The 17,791-nt window shown below is 45.0% G+C and overlaps 1 long non-coding RNA gene across 1 annotated transcript; it reads left to right on the forward strand.

The window, feature by feature from the left end:
- Positions 1-3,016: 3,016 nt before the first annotated feature.
- Positions 3,017-13,514, forward strand: LOC131906798 (uncharacterized). The gene is made up of 3 exons (XR_009378202.1): positions 3,017-3,250; positions 12,633-12,686; positions 13,425-13,514. It is a non-coding gene; the product is annotated as an uncharacterized LOC131906798 (long non-coding RNA).
- The last annotated feature ends 4,277 nt before the right edge of the window (positions 13,515-17,791 follow it).

A 17,791-nucleotide genomic window follows, 5' to 3' on the forward strand; every position in this document is an offset into this window, starting at 1 on the left:
TATCTGGGATTCACTTATGAACTTCTGGGCTCCCCCAAGGTGCTTGGATCATGTCTCTGGCTCTATCCTCTGTAGTACACACAATTTGTCTTCTAAGCTCTGGTAAGCTCCACTGCAAGGCTGTTGCTGTTCTTAGTGGTCATCCCATGGTACTGGCATCTCCAAAATGCAGTGCTGCAACTGGGCTGCACTTTCACCAATAGCCTCTCCTGGGCTCTCTTCATGGTGCCCAGCCTCAACTTCTCTGTGTGACCCCTTCAATCCCCAGGCTTCAGCTGCTACTGAGGCTGCTCCTTCACCAATGACCTCTCCTGACCTCTCACAGTGCCAAGCCTCAGCTGCTCTCCATGACCCCTTCAGGTCTTCAAACCAGTACCACCTGGGTGACTCTTAACTACCAAGTCTGGCTCCCAGCCATGGCCACCTCTGGACACAGCTTCTGGTGCTGACTCTCAGGAAACCCTTCCCAGAAGATTTCACCTCAGTGATGCTGGTCTCTTCTGAATCACCGCTAATTTCTCAGCTCCAGCTAAACAGCATCAACTGTCCCAGTAAAACAAAGGTTTCACTTCAGTGGTGCTGCCTTGTTAATCTTGGCTAATTTTCAGTCTCAGCTGAGCAGAACCACAGCATCTTAATTCAAAATAACAAACAGCCCTGACAGAATCATTAAATTTCCCTCTGAAACTTCCTAAGCCAGGCCCTCATTGTCTGCATTGCCTTCAATGTTCTTATCTTTCAAGACCCTACAGAACCACTCACCAAGCACTGCAGACTCAATGGCTTTTCTTGCACAGAGTTCCCAAGTCCTTCCACGATCCTCAAAACTCATGGTCAGGTCTGTCACAGCAATACCCCATTATCTTGGTACCAACTTGTCTTAGAGTTTCTATCGCTGTGATGAAACACCATGACAAAAAGGGAAGATGGTGAGGAAAAGGTTTATATGGCTTACACTTCCATATTACTGTTCATCATCAAAGGCAGTCAGTGGAGACTCGAACTGATGCAGAGACCATAGAAGAACGCTGCTTGCTACATGCTCCTCATGGCTTGCTCAGCCTGCTTTCTTATAGAACCCAGAACCACTAGCCCTGGAATGGCACCACCCACAATGGGCTGGGCCCTTCCACACTAATTAAGAAAATGCCTTACAGCTGGAGGTTTTTTTTTTTTTTTTTTTTTTTTTTGCGAGACAGGGTTTCAATGGCTGTACTGGAACTCACTCTGTAGACCAGGCTGGCCTTGAACTCACAGAGATCCGCCTGCATCTGCCTCCCAATCTGCACCTGGGATTAAAGGTGTGTGCCACCACTGCCTAGCATTACCGCTGGATCTCATGGAGGCATTTTTTCAATTGAGGCTCCTGATGACTCTAGCTTGTGTTAAGTGGACAAAAAATTAGCTAGTACACTGGGTTATCTTTTTTTTTTTTTTGTGGGTAGGAAGTAATTGTAATAAATTCAGTCCAGTTGTGGTGGGTGGGCCACGCCGGTAGGATTTGCTGAAGGAGGTGGAGGCAGGAGGTTCACGAGTTCGAGGGCAGCCTGGGCTACACAGGGGCTGGAGAGCTGGCTCAGTGGTTAAGAGCACTGACTGCTCTTCCAGAGGACCCAGGTTCAATTCCCAGCACCCACATGGCAGCTAACAACTGTCTTTAACTCCAAGATCTGACACCTTCACACAGACATACATGCAGGGAAATAAATAAATAAACAAACAAATAAATAAATAAATTCAGAAGCCCCCCCCCACTTTCTCTGCATATATTTACTTAAAGTCCACTAGGTTATTTTTCTCAATTTTTACACATTTTGGTATGTCAAATCTATCAGTCTTTTCCTTGGCGGTGTGCTGATCTCTATTTTTATCTATTTTTTTTTCTCTAATCAGATCTTTCATCAGTTTGGCAGAGGAGTGGGGGAGGGGAGAGAAGTGAGAAGCATTGAAACAGATGGATGGAGAAAAGCAGAAATGGAGGAAATTCTGATAAAGGGCTGGAGAGATGGTTCAGGGAGCGGTTAAGAGCACTTTGCTTCCAGAATACCCAGGTTCAGTTTTCAGCAACCATATGGTGGCTAACCACCATCCATAACTCCAGTTCCAGGGCATCCAATGCTCTCTTCTGACCTGCAAGGGCTCCGGGCACACATTTGTGCACATGCATATACGTAGGCAAAGCAATCATAAAATTAATAAAGTCTTAGAAATATCTATGATCCTTTTTCTGTAGCTGTACAATGCACTCCCATTTGGTTTAAGCTAATATGATTTGTTTTTCTGGTTATTTTTCTGAGACACAGTCTTGTCATCTAGCTCTGACTGGCCTAAGAAGATGCCATGTCCAGCATGCTGACTTTGAACTTGCCTCAAGCCTTCGGCCTTTGACGCCTCGGTGCTAAGATGACAGGCATGCACCACTAGATCCAGCTATGATTTGGACCAGAGTTTCACTTAAGCAGATAAAGTTGAATTCGCAGTCCGAGAGCAAAGTGAAAAGGGTGATTTCCTTGTGCTTGTGTACGAACAGGGCAAGAGTGGATGGACTGGGACGGGGCCTCCCAGTGCTCGCGCCCACATTCATCTTTGGCTCCTATGTGGTAGCTAATGCAAGCTCCAACTTACACAGGCCTTTAGTGAACTTCAGATAGATCAGGCAGTTGCTGGTGGCTGCCAGCAATCACGACTTGGATCTAGCTGTGCCAGGCTCTGAAGATCTCTCTCCATCCTCTATCATGGATCTGAGGACTCTGCTTAGCTAGGCTGCATAGCACATCTGCGAGCTTTTGAAAAATGGGACTCTCGCCCCTTTTCAAAAAGTCTGAGAGTCCACTGTGGGGGCGATTAGCATGACTCTTTGCAAAGAGTCAACTGCTCACCTGGCATGGGACCCGCCACCTTACCCTCATTCGGGCTGAGTAGGCCAGGAAGCTCTAAGTCCAACTGTGTTATCACAATTGCCAGCGTAATTGGAACAGGGTACCTTTCTGGGCCTCAGTTTTCCAGAGGCCTTGGTTCAAAGAAGCCTGGGCTTGCACCTCACCCCTCCCCGCTTCCCGCGATGGCCGTGAGGGGGCGCTGCGGCACCGCAAGTCGCTTCCGGGCATGGAGAGGGCGGGCCCGGGAGTAAACCGGAACCTGATGGCGGGTTCCGCCCTCGCGCTGGGGAGGAGTCCCGGAGCAGCGCTGGAGCAGAAGCCACTCTCACACCCTCCTCGCCCTCCCCACCGACATCATGCTCCAGTTCCTGGTGAGTGGAGCCTCCGAGGATCGGGCGCCGCGGTCGCGTCGTCCTCTCGGGGTCCCGGGTCGGCGGTGCACGGCTCTGAACCTGGGGCTCGAGCCAGTCGTTGCCCCATGGGGTAGCTCGCGCGGCTCTCCTCCGGCCTTCTCCCGAGTCCTTTGCTCCTTTGCCTGGGTTTATAGGCAGTCATTCGAGTTCTGAAAACTTTGAGGTGTCAGGGAGACGGATGCGTTTTCAAAGCCACTTACTGTGAGCTCATTGCGCAGTCCTAGTTAGTAAAAGTTTGATCAGAGAGGTCCTTAATGACTTGTCTCCTGCCCGCCCGCCCCCCACTTCCCACAGACCCTCCATCCCATCCTCGGCCTTATAGATGGCATTTTTGAGGCTTTAAGAGTGCCTTTCACAAGCCGTGCGTTAGTCAGCCACCTCACGACGTGGGAGCGAGCGGCTCACGGAGCTCTAAAGACCTTTTCAGTTTGCACGCTTTGAGGAGTGAGTCAGATTAGCCTATAAGTAACTCCTAATAGAACCCTTTTGGGAGGGGGGTGTAAAATGAGAATCAAAAGCAAATTGTCCAAGTTCTCCGTTTTTGAATTACCACGTTTTCTGACAAAAAAAAAAAAAAAAAAATCAATTATTTCTAAAATTGCCTGTTGAGGATTTCAGGAGAACTTGCCGACAGTCCAATTTTCAGATGAACGTTTTCAAACTTGATGTTTCATCCTCTAATTCTAATAAAGCAGATGTCCTTTTTCTTTCAGATGGTCAGTGGCCCCCTGGTGCTCCGGGAAGGAGTTGCTTAGTTAGCCCAAACAGGATTGTTGACATAAACTGCCCCACAAAGACAAGCCTGCTGCCCGCATTGCCTCTGGGGGTTTCTCCAGTGTCCTAACCGAGCATTAGCTTAGGAGGCAGGAGTAATTAACAGTCGTTTACTTGTTAGGAATCACTTTTAAAAGCAGTATCAGCCAGCTAGTGGAAGATATGACTGGCTTTCCCACTGCACCTGATGCTCATTGATAACTAGGGAGAACATGAATTCAATTTGCACAACATTTTACATGCTTTTGCTGAGTGGGTGTATTTGGTGTGGGACTAAAGTGCTCCGTGCTAAGATGGGTTTTGATTTGGGAATTTAAAATTTTCAACATTTAAGGAGAGATGCTGAAGCCACCTGTCAGATTCTTAGCACGGATGTAACTGGTCACCCACTAGGGTCCTCCTGCCCTGTGTCTCCCCTTCATTGCTTTTGTTGGGGATGAATGAATACAGATGGGCAGAGGTGGAGTCGGCTTTCGTGTTGTGGACTTGGTCAAACACTGGTAACTTCTGCAAGTCTTCCTCCTAAGTTAGCCGTTTCATCTAGAAAACACTGGCCATCCTGGCCTAATGTTTAGGAGTTTAGACTCCACCGCACAACTTTAGTCCCAGCACTCAGAAGGCAGAGGCAGGTCCATCTCTGTGAGTTCGAAGCCAGCCTGGTCTACAGAGCCGAGTTCCAGGACAGCCAAGGCTACATAGAGAAACCCTGTCTTGGAAACCAAAAAAGAAAAAAAGAAATTTAGGCTTAAAATTCACGCTTGAATTTGTACCCTGTCCTTATTACTCTCAAGCGGTGGGAGTTGGGCAAATTATTTAAATTTTCTGTGCTTCCGTTTGCCCTTTGTGAGGTTTTAAAGGAGCCAGTACATTAAGCACTTAAACACTGGCACTCACTGAAGACGGAGATACTGCCCCTTCTCTTTTGTAAGGTGTCAGAATGGGAGTTGGCCTCCCACAGACAGGTGATAGGAGAGGGCTGGGTGTGATGGAATGATCCCAATCCCAGTGCGAAACCGCCACTGCGCACTTTGTAGCCCTCTGAAATGTTTCCTCAGTTGTTGCCTAGGGGGCCATTGAAGAACTTGTGCTCCCGTGTTCCTTTCTCTTCCAGTTACAATGGCATCCATCATCCCCATTTCCACACTTCGCTCCACCCCTTGCCCCTAGCTCGACTAGTTTTATTTCCAGGAACGCGTAGACGGGAAGTCGGCTGTGAGCACTGTGGTGGCGGTTCACAGCACCTGTGGTGCTGTTACAGGGTCACTTCCTCTTTCCTTTTGAGCCCACAGTGGCTGTTAACTCAATCACATCTTCCTTAACTGTCTCCTTTAGCTTTGGGGCCTGTGCACCGGACTGCCTAGGTTCTGTTGTGTTAAAACTCGGAATCGCAGAGTGAGGGTGACTGGCCACTGCTCCCACAGACTGGGCCCTATCTGGGTGTAGCAGATGGGACGCTCCCTGCCTCTCTAATCTTTCCTGTTTTCACTGGCTGCTTCCCTCTGCTCTTAGTTACTGTGGGTGGCTCAGGCCTGGGTCTGTGAATTTCCCCTAAGGGAATGTGTTCTTTATCAAGCTGTCTCTTTTCACATCTTCACTGATGGCTTCCAAAACTACCTTGAGTCCTTTTCTGTGTGTTCCATCTATCACCCGTCAACATGTCTTATTGCCATTCTCTCACTCTTCTCATCTGGATTGACTGCTCCTTCCCGCTTCACCAGTCCTTCCCCACATTTGACTCCCACATTTGAAATGTTGACACAATCTTTGGTTTCTTTCTTTTATTCTTAATTTTATTCATTAAAACTGTTTCATTCTTGATATTATATGCCTGACATGTGTGTGTATTCACTTGTTTACACACTCTTTTTATGTGATGTAGCAGGTGCATCTTCCATACAGCAAATTTCTTTCTTAAATCACATCTGTCTGTCTGTCTGTCTGTCTATCTATCTTTCTCTGCACTTGTCTCTACTGTGGGGCCTGCACATGCAGAGGTCAGAGGACAGTTTTCAGGAGTTGATTCTTCCCCGGTATGGGTTCTGGGGCTTGAACTCAGGTTGCCAGGCTTTGTGGCAAGGGTGTTTACCTGCTGAGCCATTTTCCAGGCCAGACCTGCTGTATAGTCTTGACTAGGATCTTTCATGGCTCTGTGCTTCAGTTTTCCCAGCATAAATGTGGGCAATAATAGTGGTTCTCTAAGGTTGTGAGGACCAAGAGTTAATGAAAGAGGCAGGATGCCACCTTCAGTGGCGGCCATGAGGTCTCCGTGGCTGACCCACTGAAGCTTGCTCTCTTCACAGTGTTGCTGGTGAGTCGTTTCCACTCTGCTCTCAGAGCAGCTGTACTAGCTGGCTGCTGTGGAATTCAGGTGTGAACTAGAAGGCTTCTCCAGGCTGGCTGACATGCTGCTGCTTCTCTTCACTACTAAGGGATTTAGTTTGGGGACATACAAGGGACTTAGTCAATACTTGGTGATGACTGACTTCATTTACAGTCAGTTCTCCATATTTAACTAACCATGGATGGGAAATAGTAGGAAATAATTGTGTATGTATTGCATGTGTACAGTTTTTCCTTGACATTCCTAACCAGGATAGTGGGATGGACTGTCCCTGTGGCCTTACATTGCAGTAGGCATTGTGAGTGATGTAGAGGGTTAGGGTGAACTGGGGAATGTGGGTGGGTTTCTGTGCAGTTGTATAACCAGCTCAAACAGCTACAGATGTTAGTGTGTGGGGTGCCCTGGAATGGATCCCTCATTAATGTTAGGTCTTCCTTTTTCACTTCGTTACTACTTTTGGTTATATGATAGTTAAATATTTGTACCAGCGTCTTTGAGAGCAGGGAAACCAGTACATCCTTCCCAGAAGGATTTTCATGTGCCCCTGTTGATTATTGGCAGTTAAGGAGTTAATGATTTTTCTTATTATGTTTTTCTTTCTCCATTTATCCTCTAAGCAGTATTACTGAATATAAAACATAGCTTACCTCTTTTTAGTTTTCCAAAGCAGGTTCTCTCTGTGTAGCCCTGGCTGTTCTAGAACTCACTTTGTAGACCAGATCGGCCTTGAACTCACAGAGATCTGCCTGCCTCTGCCTCCTGAGTGCTGGAACTAAAGGCATGTGCCACCGCATCCAGCCGTAGCTTACCTCTTAAATAATGCTTTTCTAGGAAGTATAGAAGGGTTTTAGTTTCTAATCCCTAGCAGGGTTTTGTTTTAATGCATAGAATATGGATATTTTTACTACTTGAAGCAGCTGTTAAACATCTCATGATAGTCTTCACATCAAGTTTAAAAACTGAGACACAGAAATGGTACTGTATGTATATGCCTCCTTGGAAGGCCTTCTAATTTCTTCTTTTGAGTCTGAAATTGAAGAGTACTGTTACCAGGGCTGGAGTGATACTTCAGCTGTTAAGAGCTTTGGCTGCTCTACCAAGGGACGTGGGTTTGATTTGGCGCACACACATAGTTGTTCACAACATCTGTAACTCCAATTCTAGGGGATCTGATGTCCTCTTTTGGCCTCTGTGGGACTGCACAAAAATGATATACATTATAAATGTAGGCAAAACACCCATGCAGATAAAAATAAATAACACTTAAAATACTGTTATCAACTTAGCTTTTTATTAATTCTAGTTAGTTAATGCATAGTTTTGAGTTGTAGATGTTCTCACCATAGACCAAATATTTTTAGGCTTCCTTTTCAGTGCTAGCATGTAGCTATATTTGCTTAATATTTTTTTAAGATTTATTTTTATTATTTTAAGTGTGTGTTTTGTGTGCATGCGCACACACACACACACACACACACACACACACACACACACACAGACACACCTACCCCTTGAGGGCAGAGGCGTTAGGTTTTCTGGTGAGTTACAGGCAGTTATGAGCTGCCTGATGTATGTGTTAAGAACTGAACTCTCATCCCCTGCAGGAAGAGTCGGTGCTCTGAGCCGCTGACCCATCTCTCCACCCTTCTTTTTAGATTCTTAAACCTTTGTCAGTAACTTGGGCTCGGGCATGCTATTTTTGAAACTATGTAATTGGATGAGTCATACTTTGAACTTGTCAGCCGCTTTGGGTTCTTGCCAGGATCCATCCCCAGGTAAAAATTGTAGTTTTATTTGTTGATCTCCAGACACTACAACTTTCTGGAGGGGACAGGCTTTGAGCAAATGGCCAGATGCATCATTCTAAGTGATCTTGGTTGCTTTTACCAGTACTTTCTTAATGCTAATGGATAGAGTATTGCTGACTGATCCGTTCGTGTGTTTAAAATTCAGAATACTTTTAGATTTCTTATGTGCGGACTGTGCCATTTATTTGCCTGGTTTTCTTTTGTTCCTCTGGCATTTCATTCTTTCTAACAAAGTCCTGTTTGGAAGCCATGAATTTGTCTTTGGTTTCTTCCATTTCATCCCAGGTAGCTGACATTATTTTACCAAATTTTAGTGTTCGCTCTCTCTCTCTGGCATTGAGACAAAAATTCCCCCAGCTAATGTCTGTAATCCAGGGGTTTTAGTGTGCTCCGAGATTGTGTGGCCATCACTCTGTTTAATATAAAAAAGAAACTGTGTAATGTTAGGGTTCATTTCTCATCCCCCCTCCAGCCCAGACAGTCACTGGTTTATTTTCTGTCACTGTGTCCTCTCAGATATCCTGCTGGTGCCCCAGTCATGGAGATCCTGTGGTGTGGTTCTGTAGGACCTGCCCCTTCATGTGCTGTAGCAGCTCATAGATAGGGTAGGTGTTGGGGTGAGCCAACTCAACCCTGGATCTGGGTTTGGTCAGCTGAGTTGGTCAGCCTGGGTCTCCACTGAATCTTCCCTCTCCCAATGTCCCCCACTCCCCTGTGAGGGATGAGCTAGCTCCCCCACACTCATGCCACTGCCTACATGTTGCTGAGGTTAGCTCTCCCATGTGGTGGCCTGTGAGGGGTAGGATTAGCTCTCCATGGCTGCTGAAGGCCCAGGCCAGCTCACTACTCTGCTAGGACATCAACATGGCTTCAGGCAGCAGCCCAGACCACAGATACCCCAATGGCCTTTGGTGGTAACATAGGCCTCAGACCAGCTGCAGTAGGACCAAGGACCCAGACATGGCCCCTGGTCGAAGCAGGGCCTGGACATCACCATGGACTCGGGTGGCAGTGCAGGCCACTCAGATCAGCATGGCCTCAGGTAGCAGCCCAGACCACAGACATCTGCATGACCTTTGGTGTTAACACTGGCCACAGACATCAACACGGACCATGGCTGCAGTAGGACCGTGGACCCAGACATGGCCCTGGTTTGTTTGTGGGAGGTGATGGTGGCAGCCCAGGCCCAGAGAGCACCATGGCCTCTGGTGGCAGCACAGGCCACGCAGGTCAGTTTGGCCCTGGGTGAGAGCATGTCTCCCCCCCACCCCCCACCCCAGACATCAACATGGCCTCAGGTGGCAGCCCAGACCAGGGACATCCTAATGACCCTTGGTGACAGCACTGTCCATGGACATGGACATCAACACAGGCTGCAGTAGGACTACAGACCCAGCCATGGCCCTCAGTGGCAGCCCGGCACATCATGGCCTCACATCTGCCTGCTCTAGTTCCACCTCTCCACGGCACATGCCCTGCTCCACTTCTCTCTCTCCCGTCTCCCCACCGAGTCCTCCAGCTTTCCCATCTCTCCATCACGTGTTCGTTCATTGTAGTGCGCCTGCCATTCCGTGCCGGAGGGGGGGGGGGCTGGGTGTCTTCTGGTTTTTGTTTTTGTTTTGTTTTTTTCAATAAAGTCATCTTAGTGGGTGTGCCATGGTTCTTTGTGGTTTTGATTTGCAGTTCTTCAACAACTAACTGATGTCAGACATCTCATGGGCTTGTTGACTGTGTCTTTGGAGAAATCCACTCAAGGCTTTTGCCCATTTTTTAAATTGAATTGTTTCTTTGTCATTTAAATGTGAAAGATCTTTATTCTGGATACAAATACTAACAGATATATGATTTGCAAATAATTCTCTTCTGTGGTTTGTCCTTTCTCTTTGGTATTATTTGAAAAGCAGACATTTTAAAATTTTTATTTATTTTGTGTGTGTGGTGTATGTGTGTATGTGCACATGAATATATGCAGGTCTGCTTGCCTGTGCATGTGGATGTAGAGGCAAGAGGTCAAGTGTAGATTTTACTTTTCCTGCCTATTGACATCTCCTGAACAGCATGCATATTTTCCTGACCTCTCGGGTGTCCTCCATCATTTCTCTGAGAAGTGACACTTCTCAGATTGGGTTGTGTATCATATTCAAAATGTCTTATTGTTAGATCTGATGGCATTTTGGAACTGGAAGAGGGTGCCGTTTATAGAGGCCTATGGGTTTTTTGTTTGTTTGTTTGTTTTGTATTTTAAAATAACTGTCCCTTCTCTTGTGCTCCAGTGCTTGGTGACGTTGCTAAGATAGAGCCGCACTAGAGAGCCTGTGTTTATTTTGAGACATACATAGTAAGAAGCAGGAATTTTAAGTCTGAGCTGGGACATTTCGGTGGTAGGCTATTTTAAGAGATGGGAAGCCCGGCTCAGCAAGGCTCACCTGAAGGCACACAGATGCTGGCAGACAACCAGAGTTCTGGTGCTGTTGTTCCTTGGTGTTTTCTCAGTCCCATTTTCCTTCTGGGAGATATTAGGATTAGTATCCTCAAGGGACTTTTTTTTCCCTCTTCCTTTTAAACTTTGTCTCAAATGTAATTATCTTTCTGGATTTCAAGAACTTGTGGTTTGAATCTAGTGTAGTGGGGAAAAAAGGAAATCTGCTTCTTGGTGCCAGCTTGGTAAGGATTTTTTTTTTTTTTTTTTTTTTTTTTTTTCGAGACAGGGTTTCTCTGTGTAGCTTTGCGCCTTTCCTGGAACTCACTTGGTAGCCCAGGCTGGCCTCGAACTCACAGAGATCCGCCTGGCTCTGCCTCCCGAGTGCTGGGATTAAAGGCGTGCGCCACCACCGCCCGGCTGGTAAGGATTTTTTAAAAGCATCAGAAAATGGTCAGCGATGAGAAACTAGATAGCCTTGTTTGTGTTTCTTGCTAGCAACAAACCAATTTAAAATTGCTCTTGGAATTTAAAGGCTAAGGATAGGAAAGACCCAGTTGTGCTTTCCCCGTTAGGGTTTATTTTCACTGTTCTAGTTGGAGGTGACAGTAGTACCCTGGAGTGCGGGTGCCTGCGGAAGGTGAATACGGTGTTGGTTCCCTGGTGCTGGACTCAGTTGTGAGCTGACTAACATGGGTGATGAGAACTGAACTCTGGTTCTCCACAAGAGTGGTAGTACGAGCTCTTAAACTACTGAGCCGTCTTTCCATCACCCCATCTGTATCCTTGCCCTCTCCGAGTCTGGACACCTCATGTGTGATTGATGATACAGTAAGTGCTGTTCTTTGATTTCTGTTTTAACTTCTCTACAGAGACTGAGCAGAAGCAACACTGTCTCGACAAAATAATGGGGGGAAAAGGTAGATGCCAATTTGAATTTATTAAGTCAGAAATTAGCCTGAAGTTGTGAGCTCTGAAGTAAAAAGATGCCTGGAGGAAAACAGAACTATCTTCATTAAAACGCAAAGCTGAGAGACTTAATCCCTGTGTGTATAGGGAGTACTCTAGATTTTCAGGAAAATCTCACCCAGTGGGATAAACAGTTACAGTTCTCTAAAAGCTGTTCTTGTCCCTTCTGTCGTTGGGGGGGAGCCATGTTCCCCACAGACTTCAATGTCCTACCCTTTAGTTCCCACCCTTGGCATTGTGCTGGGCTCATGGATGTGTCAGAGTTTCCTGTTCTTTCTGTCCTTGTGGAGCTGAGTTTCTAAGTAACTCAAGTTGTCCTGTGCTGCTTTTGTGAATAACCCTGGGCAGACCACGATCGTTCTTTTGAAACACGGAGACTGAACTCTGAGACTTCCTTTATTTTCTAAACTTCTTTGGTTCAAATGATTTTTGTTGCTGTTGTTTGTTTGTTTGTTGTTTTGAGACCAAGTCTTGCTGTGTAGGTGTGGGATAGAACTCTTGCTCTGTAGCTGGGACTGTCTGTGTAGACCAGAATGCTCTCTCACTGTCGAGGATCCTCCTGCCTCTGTCTCCTGAATGCTGGGATTGCAAGTGTGAGCCACCATGTCCCCTCCAGTGGGTGTTTGTAACTGAGTACTTTTTATCAGCTGTAGACAGGAGTAACAGCACCTGCAACAAATTAACAAAAGGGGAAATCAAATAGCATCCAGTGACAAAATCGGAACCTTGCCTGGGTTTCGGGATCTCCATTCAGGACTGTATGGGGGCTTGTAGGAGATAAGGGAAACTTACTCATAGCCACCGTTTATGCTGTCCTGGGCTTTCTAATGTCGGTGCATATGTGTGTGTGTGGATGTGATTGTTTCATAGGAGAGAGATGTGACTCCTACGTTGTATGCAATCCTACACTGAGCACCTGAGCATTCACCTGCCATGTATCTTGGGAAGATGTAGCCCGTGTGTTTGGCTTGGTCACAGGCTCATCATGGATTTTGTCTGCACTATAACTCTCCTGTTCTGTTGTTTCAGCTTGGATTTACTTTGGGCAACGTGGTTGGAATGTATCTGGCCCAGAACTATGACGTAAGTAGTCATATTCACATCTTTCTTGGATCTCTGTAACTATTTCATAGTTATTTTTCTCTCTCAAGGTAAAGTTTGCCTACTAGCATAAACCAGGTCCATAAGTGTGAGTCCTTAACTTTATAGAAAGTTTTTCTAAATAAATAAAGAAAAAAAGAAAGAAAGTTTTTCTGTTGTTTGAAAAAATAATTGAACTCACAGATGGATGGATGTCCCCATATCATCACAAGAGAATTGGGATGTGGATTTATAGAGTGTGGTTCATGTAAGGAAGACAGTTTGGTGGAGTGGGGAGTTACATCAACCTTACTGTAGGGATGAGGGGTGGAAAACTGGATGTCACAACCGGATGAGGACCCCGAAAGGTGCTTTAGAAAGACAAGGGATTATACTTTCTTGTGTAGTAAAGGTTTTAGTGTGGCAAAAGGAGTCCCGTCACTAGAATCTAGTTTTCTAGCCAGGGACTTTATTGCCTTGTCATTTATTGCAAATAGATATGTATCTTTTAGTTGGCACTGGGTTGAAGGACTGAGTTGGGTCCTTCTGGCTTTCAGAGAGGGCACATAAACTTAACACTGATAACTTTTGTATGCAGGGCTGAAGCAAAGAAATACCACTGTTGAGCAGGTCTCCTCCAGAGGAAGTCAAAACCTTGCAAAGGCAGTATTAAAAGAAGAAACATGAAAGAATATTGGTTAGGTAGATGCTAAATTATAATGCTGCCTTTTTCTTTTAAAGATGCCAAACATGTCGAAAAAACTTGAAGAGATTAAAAAGGACCTGGAAGCCAAGAAGAAACCGCCTAGTTCCTGACACTGCCAGGCACTGAGGGGCCTGCCTCCTTCATAGCCGCATCCCAAAGCTGTGTTCCTCTTCAGCCTCAGACCCTGCCAACATGGGGCCAGAAGTCGGGTTTCCTTGCGTTTCCAGCAGCTTCTCTTCCTCCTGTAACTTCCGTCCAGCTGCGTCCGAGTCCTAAGACTGGAATTATGGTGCTAGGTTAGCAAACACATTCTTTCTTAGTGCTCGTTCACCTGTCCTCTGGGAGTTCTACCACCCGTTGTCAAGAGAAAAAAAGAATGAGTTTGGATAGCTGATTTCACTGTCTAGCAGTCAAATAGGAGCTTGTTAGACGTTTGTTACTAAAATTTATTGTCAAAGTAATTAAAATCAGTACCTTCAAGCCAGTTTCTGAATTATCCATTTATTTTGTTATCAAGGAGCTCCATGATTGATAATTTAACCAGTAAATCATTTGCTTGTCATTAACCAAGAAACTGAATTCTATAAGAACTGGGAAATTTTAAACATGCAAAATAATTGTTGTCTGAGTAGAGTTCAGTCTGTTTAGCCCCGAGTATTCTTCTTTAATGTTATATTTGCTCTGACTCTGCCATCAAAAGAACCATTCTTTATGCGTGCACACGACATTATGTGATAGGTGGATAAGTGAGAAGCTGTTGATAAAAGAATGATAAACATTAAAGTATGTACTAACTGTATAGCTTTATAGCTATTCTCCCTAAGAGAAATGTGGTCCGAATGTATGATAAAATGAGACCATGGGGGAAAATTCTGCTTTTTTCCACAGTTGAAGCAACCCCCACCTTAATGAGAATAGATCATCATCATCATCATCATCTTTTTTTTTTTTTTTTTTTTTAAAGACAGTCTCCCTGTGTTACCCAGGGTGGCCTTGACCTCCTTGGGCTCAAGCAATCCTCCTGCCTCAGCCTCTGGGTGCTGGGACAGTCCTCCCTGTGTTGCCCAGGGTAGCCCTGAACTCCTGGGCTCAAGCAATCCTCCTGCCTCAGCCTCAGGTGCTGGGACTACAGGTATGCACCACAGTGTCCGGCCTAGTCCATCATATTTTTAAGTAAAAATATTCTAGGAGGTGATATGAAGTGATTTCACACAAAGGTTCTTTGTAGTTTCTGTCTTGTTTCCAGGTATAGTTCTTCAGGCAAACCCCAGTTTCTTGTGTACCTTTGAGAAAGTGTCTAAACACACTTGTGTTTTTGGTTTTGTTTACACAGTACTCTGCCTTTTGTCTCTTCCTCTCCTTTTATTTTTGTTTGACACAGAGTGTTAAGCCCATGCTTTATAGTCAAGGATGACTTTGAACTTCTGATCCTCCTGCCTCTGCTTCCCAGGTGCAAGGATTATAGGTGTGTACCACCATGCCCAGCTGCTCTTTTTAAAGTCCTTTTCTCTTTCCTTTTCTTTTTTTTTTTTTTTTTGTTGGAGCTGAGGACCGAACCCAGGGCCTTGTGCTTGCTAGACAAGCGCTCTACCACTGAGCTAAATCCCCAACCCCTGTCTTTCCTTTTCCTTTATTTCATTTGTTTGCTTTTTTGACACAGGATCTCACTATGTAGCCCTGGCTGGCCTGGAACTCTCTATGTAGACCAGGCTGGTCTCAAACTCACAGAGATCCACCTGCCTCTGCCTCCCGAGTGCTGGGATTAAAGCTGTGTTCCATCGTACCTGACTTGCTTTTTTCTTCTTAATGGAACATATTCCATGTCTATGTTAAGAACAAGGAAACTTAACCCTCTGTTCTCTGTGTAAGATTCTATTGAATGGATATTTCATGATTGAATGTGCAACTGATGAATGTTTAGGTTGTTCTTTTGCTGCTGTGGTGATAGCCACGATCCTGCTGTCCATATCTACCCAGAGTATAGCTATAAGACAAAGCCCTAGAAGTCTAGTTTGCATGAAGACAGAGTCTTGTTTCAGAGGGCTTGTTGGGCAGCTTCTCTGACAGTGCCTTTCTGAAGATATTTCAGTGGACAACAGCTGTAAGGATTACTTAGAGACACCCATTTTTTAGAAGGGGATGGCACCGATCCCATATGGAAGTAAGAACATGGCGCTAATACTTGGGAATGCATTTTATCCCTGTAAAAGTCATTTTTTGATGGGAGACAGAGGAAGAGCAAATTATGTTTTGGCTTCTCCCTAGCAATGGGGAGTGGGCAAGTGGTGTGTTTTTCTGAAACTTTGTAACACCTACCTCATGAGGGTTTCATGAGAAACAGTTGAGATGATGTATGTGCTCTGTTATACTGTGCTTTGCAAACTATTCAATAAATAGCAGATATTAGTTCAAACATGCTGCTTTGAGCCATACTGCTTTCATGTTTCTATAGTCACTTTGGAACCAGTTCATGAATCGCGTAGAATGTGGTGGTATTCTGTGGTTAGTCTCTTGGATATTAATGAAAATATGCAGTATCCAGTATCCACTGTCCTTGTACTGCCCAGCTATCAAGATTTGATTGTGAATGACTAGGTCCTTAGCAGAATAAACTACAGCCCCAAAAGAAGAAAGGTTTGTCACACTCGAGGATATTCAGAATGCTAGATAGAGGCTTACTTAGCAAGCTTTTGGCAAAGAACCGCCATGACAGCATTGTTGTATGCGTAGCTGCTTTGGAGGTAATGGGCCTTTAGATATTAGGAGATTATGTTTTTATATAAAGAAAGACTTATCCATACTATTTTTTAAAAGGTTTATTTTATGTGTATGAATGCTCTTTCTACATGTATGGCTTGATGTCAAAAGAGTGCATCAGATCCCATTACAGATGATTATGAACCACCATGGGCTTGCTGGGAATTGAACTCAGGACCTCTGGAAGAGCAGCCAGTGCTCTTAACTGCTGAGCCATTTCTCCATCTCCTATTCATATTATTTTTAATTATGTGTGTGTCTGCATGTGTGCTGCAAGCTGCAGAAATATGAAGTAGGATTTTAGCTGACAATGGCAAAAGCTAATACCTGGAAGAACAGGGCTCTTCCAGAGGATAAAGTCATACCTCCAGGAGTATTGGTGATATTGGCTTTTGAATATGTTAGCTGTTTCCTGCAGTGAATTTCTTGTGTGCTATTGTAGCTTTCCCATTTGATTCTTTCCCCAAGAACTTCTAACAGTATGGTTGATCGTTCATTGGCACAATTTCCCCTATACAATTGGGGTATTTGTATAACATCTCCAGGCTTTTGTTCCCCCTTTTTAGCATTAGACTGAGAAGTCTGCCTATATGTAATTATCTTCATTAGCAAGCATCCAGCCAGGGCCATCTCCAGATAAAAGAATTTTATCTGAGATAACTATCCAAGGACAGACTGCAGATAGATAAGCATTCAGACTGCCTGCTAGTTTCCTGAGATAGGGTAAATGTCTTACTGATACAACCACCAAGGCCAGGTAGATGTTAGGTACAAAGCTTTATTAAGCTTAAACCCTCCTTTCTCCCATAGCCCTAGTGGTATCTCTAGTTCTAAAGACTCCTCCTTTAACAGTTAACTCAGAACAAAAGGGCTTTTACATACCACGTGCATCAAGCTGTGACACAGGCTACCTAGCTACTGAGTACACTTGCCTGCCCTACCAGAAAGCGGCACAGCCAGACAATAACTGATTGTATGTGTATATAAAACAGGGAACTTGAGAGAAGGTGGACGGATGAAATGGAAAGAACTTTGAGAGAAAATAGAAGGGACAGAGAGGAGCTAAGTATGAGAACAGAAATGAAGCTGTGTAGATAGAATTGATTTAGAAGAATAAAGGGAATGGACTAAAGAGCTCAATGTACTTAGATTCATTTGACATCCCTCAGATTAATTCTTTGCCGCTGGTAGCGTCTCTTCTGGAACTCTGGGAAAAGGATATAAGGGGCTGGACCTCTACAGTCTTTGTTACATGTGAGTATATTCATGTGAGTGCAGGTACCTTGAAGAGACAAGAGGCTCAGATCCCATTCACCTTCACAGATGGTTGTAAACCACTTGCTGGGAACCGAACTCTGGTCCGCTGGACGAGCAGCAAGTGCTCTTAACCACTGAACCATCTCTTCAGTCCCAAGGTCTTCTTACATTATATTATGTAGTCAAACTCTTGGGGACAGAGGGCTTCCCTCAGGAGTGACACTTACCTGTACTGACAGAGTTGTTTCTATAAGGGAAGCTGCCTTCATTTCAGCTCCAGCATAGAAATTGGCACACAGTAAATAGAGGCTAGTTGCAAGTTTGCTGTTCAGGTACAGTCTCCTGATGTTTTGCTGTGTTTATTTTCTGATCCTGGGGATCAGACTCA

This window comes from Peromyscus eremicus, chromosome 3, assembly GCF_949786415.1.
Source record: "Peromyscus eremicus chromosome 3, PerEre_H2_v1, whole genome shotgun sequence".
Classification (NCBI taxonomy): domain Eukaryota; kingdom Metazoa; phylum Chordata; class Mammalia; order Rodentia; family Cricetidae; genus Peromyscus; species Peromyscus eremicus.